Source organism: Corylus avellana, chromosome ca3 (assembly GCF_901000735.1).
Source record: "Corylus avellana chromosome ca3, CavTom2PMs-1.0".
Lineage (NCBI taxonomy): Eukaryota > Viridiplantae > Streptophyta > Magnoliopsida > Fagales > Betulaceae > Corylus > Corylus avellana.
Window position 1 is genome coordinate 25641060 of NC_081543.1, and position 5120 is coordinate 25646179.

Genomic DNA, 5120 nt, shown 5'->3' on the forward strand with positions numbered 1-5120 from the left:
GAAGAAAGAGCCTAACATAACTAATGTGGTGAGTTGTTTAATAAAACATTAATTTAATACTTCATGCGGTGAGTCATTTTTTTATTTATTTATGAAATTGTTTGTTTATATGGTGTGGTAGGGGGGATCGTCGGAGGCAGGACAACCCACAACCACAGTTCACAACACACGCCCAATTAGCCAACCAACCGGGTGAGTAATTATATTAACTCGATTCTTTTGATGCTTAAATATATAATGTAAATTACACAACTTGATGCTTTTGTGCATTGAACATACATCATTAGGCTCAATGGACATCCCTCAATCATTTACACAACCAAGCAAAAACAGGAAAAGGTCCACTAAGAAACAATCTGTGGCTAATGCTTCAAGTTGATTGTATTTTTTTTTTTTTTCGTGTAGTTTTTATGTTTTGAGGATGAATGTGAATGAAATTAATGATATTCTTCTTCTGTGTTGCAGGTTGGAGGAACAGGATCACGTTTAGGGTAATATAGTGCAACTCCGTAGGGTTATGAAAACCATCCAAAAGTCATCCTAAATCATATTTTGGAATGTTTAAAAGGGACTTAGAAACAAACAATGTTGAATTTTTTGGATCATTATGGATGTAAGGGTTTACTGTTGCAATGATACTTTTGCTATTACTTTTAGATGTAACTTTTGGATTAATGTTATAATTACTTAGTTTGTCTTCAATTACATGATGTCTACAATTACATGATGTATATGTGTTGCTTATGATTTTAGTTTTTGGGTAATGAGCAACTCTAAAGGGTTGTTTGAGGCAGTAAAGTAATGTATTTTATGTAGTTAAGTAATGTATAATTACAAATGCCTTTAGCTGTCAGAATGAGAAAGTTGGTGGGACAAAAATGCAACCCTTAGCAAGGCATGCTATTAACCTTACATAAGTTGGTGGGACAAAAGTCACTCTTCGACTTCAGAAAATTCCTCAGTATTCAATGGTGTTCTTTGTCTTTCTTTGTTTGAAGGTGTTTCTTTTCAAAATTATTTCTAGTTTGCTGACTTATGCGGTTGTCTTTTGGCAATTGTATCTTAAATCTATATAATATTTTGTAGTTGTCATATGCGGGCTCGCTAGCAGTTGCAAGCATCATTGTGATGGAAGTGTTCTAAATGGCTATAAACAAGTGACCCAATAGAGATAATTCTTTGTGTGGTTTTTAGTATATAATTCAATTACATACGTCAAAGTACATAATTATACAATGGTCATTTAGTAAGTGCAACACAAATAACAAACAACATCAAAAACCATGAAAACAACAAAAGATTATTGTATCTTATTCACAAAGGAGTACATGATATATATACATGAAGGAGACGTTAAATGTCTACAAGTAATGTGCTGTCAATTACAGATTTTACAGACACAAACTTCTAGTCTAATTTTCTTACAAAGTGTGAGTTGCCTTCCTTGTTTGTGTCACAGTCCTATTTTACAGCACAAAATTCTAGTCTAATTTTCTTGCAGAGTGTGAGTTGCCTTCCTTGTTTGTGTCACAGTCCTTTGCTAAGATGATTTCCTTCTTAGTAATGAATCTTTTCTTGCAAGGCTTATTTAATTTGTATGTGATTTGATCCCTGGGTGGCAGCATCGTATCTTTCAAATCCTTGCTACGAATCCTTGGGTTGCAAATGATAATGCAAAATTATAGTAAATTGCACCTGAAAATTGATAAGCTATTTTCTCATGGAAATTTCATCAAACATATAGAATGCAAAAACATAAACACAAAGAATCAACCTTTTTTTTTTCTTTTTTTTTTTTTTGCATCCAAACACCATCTAAACCAAAGAAAAATTTCTTCCACTTCCACAACACCCACCAAAAGTACAGAAAAAAAAACAAAAAATGAAAAATCAATAAAAGAGAAATCGATCATAACAAAATCTTACAATGACACACCCAAAGCAATCAATCCCACATCCAAAATGGCAAAACCCATTCAAACACCAAAAATTTCAAAAGGGCAGTCAATATATCATCCAAAGAAAGCAGAAATAACAAAAGACCGACTCACAGGAAGGAAAAGCAGAATTTGGAGAGCTTCACCGGGGGAGGAAAAGCAGCGGCAAGAAAGAGTGGTCGAAACCTTGTGCTGGAGTGACAGATACAGGAGCGAGGGAGGGAGGGAGAGCTTCGCCGGTGGCCGGAGACGTTGCCGGAGTGAGTGAGAGAGGGTGAGCGAGGGAGGGAGAGCAGCTGGAGATAAATTCTGAATGGGTCTTGCATTTGGGGAAAACCAGTGTATTAGATTTCCATTTTTTTTTTTTTCATTGACATGTAAGAAATAAGTTGGACAATTATTTTGTTTTTTATTACGTGGCAATTATTTTGTCCAGTCAGACGTGTCTATTTGGCAGTGACGTGATTTTTCGTTAATTTTTTTAACGGCAAACTAACGGAAGTACTATTTCAGTTTTTATCCATAACTCAGGTACCATTTGTGATACAATTTAAAACCAAGGGAGCAAAAAATAAAGTAGCTAAACCACAGGGAGCTAAAAGGTATTTAACCCTTTTTCCTTCATCTTCTGGCCCTCTTTTTGGACTGACAAAATAGAAAGTAAAGCCAAAAAGGTGAAAGACCATCATTTCATTCCCACCACATATTTCTTTAAAGATGAATGATAAAGACACGACTTAGAAATACAACTTTGGCCTAACTTTTTTCTTATGTGGTCATTTTAAAAAAAAACAAAAAAAAAAACAAAATTCAAAATTCAAAAAATTTCTAAAGAATAACATGTCCTTTTTTTATTTGGTATTAAAAAAAAAAAAAAAAAAAAAAAACTGGCTTTTTTTCTTCATAAAAATGGCCTTTTTTTTTATAGAAAAAAAAATGATCATTATTTTGAAGAAAAAGATCATTTTAAAAAAATAATAAATAAATAAATAAAATAAAAAGGGACCACATAGGATGTTATTACTTCAAAAAAAAAAAATTTAAAAAAAAAAAAAAAAATGACCACATAAGAGAAAAGTTAAGCTAAAGTTGTGTCTCTATAATTTTTCTTATTTAAAATGGTTGTTGTAGCATTCTAAATCTTTGTTATATATATATATATTTGTTTTTTATATATACGTATTTATGTATGTGTCTATCTGTGGTGGGCAGAAGATAGGGAACACAGGGCTTCAATCTGCACAAACTGCAAATCCTTCCATAGAAAGTCACAATATGATGCATATAACTAATCCCTCACAATAGATTTAATTTTAGACTTACAACATGTTTGTGGTTGTTTTTGAGAAATATAACTTTTAAGTCAAAAAGCGTTTTTTGGCAAAATATTTATTTCTAAGCTTGCCAAAGTGTGTTTTAGCCATTTTTAATCTTTTTGCATCTTTTTGGAGTTTATTGGCATTTCGATTGACCCAGTGAGTAAATTGTCGAAAAAAAAAACTACGAAATTTTTAATTTTGACGGGTTGATTCAGGGACTTATGATATATTTACCCTAATTATAAATTCTTTTTTTTTTTTGTAGTGCCACTTTATTATTTATACTATTAATAAATAAATATTATTTTCATTGTAAACACAAGAGCATGGTGCAGCCTTCATGACAATTTCAATGGTAGAAGAATTCTTCAATTGTCATAGTCAAAACACCCTAAATTCTCTTAATTATCTCATTTTTCTCTATTGCTTTCGCTACTTTTCTCTCCATTTATATATCATTCACGACAATTTTCTACACTTTGATCGATGATGGCGGAAAAAGAACCGATGGAAATGCATGAATTCACTCCCACACTACAAAAAAAGGGCCATTTTTTGACGTGGCAAACAGTAGGAATTTTTTGCCACGTCAGTAAATGCTGACGTGCCAAAAGTGGCACGTCAACATTTACTGACATGTTGAAAAAAACACGTGAGTATTTACTGACGTGTCAATTTTGACACGTCAGTAAATTTGAATCCAATTTAATTTTACAACATTTTAAAATAAATAACTAATTAATTTTATATTTACTGATGTGTCAAGATTTGACATGTCAATAAATATTGACGTGCTATATTGACACGTCAAGAATTTCCTGACGTGTCAATATAGTACGTCAACAGTTACTGACGTGTCAAAATGACACGTCAATAGTTTCTGACGTGTCAATTTGAGGGTTTACTGATGTGTCATTAGGGTTTACTGATGTGTCAAAAGATTGCCCCGTCAGCGGGGTTTACTGACGTGTCAGACAGCCTGACACATCAAAAAATTTATGTCAATAAAATATCCTTTTTTTTGTAGTGCCAAGTCTTCGATTGACGCCAGTCCCGTATTGAATAGAATGTTAAAAATTAAAATAAAAAATAAAAAGAAAAGAAAAGAATTTGGTATTTTCAGAGAGAGAGAGAGAGACTTTAGGGATGGGGCAGAATCACCTTATGGCTTGGGGTAGGTGGTTCCCCAAAAAATAATCTTTTTAAAAATAATATAATTTTTATATAATAGACCTTTAAAATTTAATTTTTGTCCCCCCAATATATATATATATTTTGTCTCTCAAACTAAGAGTTTTAATTCTGCCCACAACTCCATGTGTGAGTGGATTGGAGTTTATTTGTGCTTTGAAAAAATGCAACGAAGGAGTTGAAAGTGCTTCTCCAAGGCCTGAACAAAATTGCATTTGGTCTTGATAAGTGCTAAAATATTCATATTTTCAGCCCTTAACTTGCATATTTTAATCCTCTGATTTTAGTTAATTCATGCCATTTTACTTCATTTTTGTATTTTCCTTGTTTTATAGAGTTTTGGAAGAAAAGAAAGCGTCTCTGGAAAAATTTCACGTTTAAAGGACGAATTGGGAACACCTAGAAGATATGGTTAAGCTTAGCCAATCATAGTTAAGTTTAATCAAATAAAGGAAATGATTAATTCGGAATTTCTCACATTGAAGTCAAATCGGATTGGATGCAAAATTGGATTCTGAACATATCTCGGTATTTTGATCATAACTTTCAGATAAGATATCCGATTGAGGTGATTCAAGCACCATTGGAAATCTAACTCAAAGGGCTACAAATCATTTTGAAATAGAATTTTCCCAATTCGGAGCGCCACAATGCCAAAATTACGTCTCAAGAC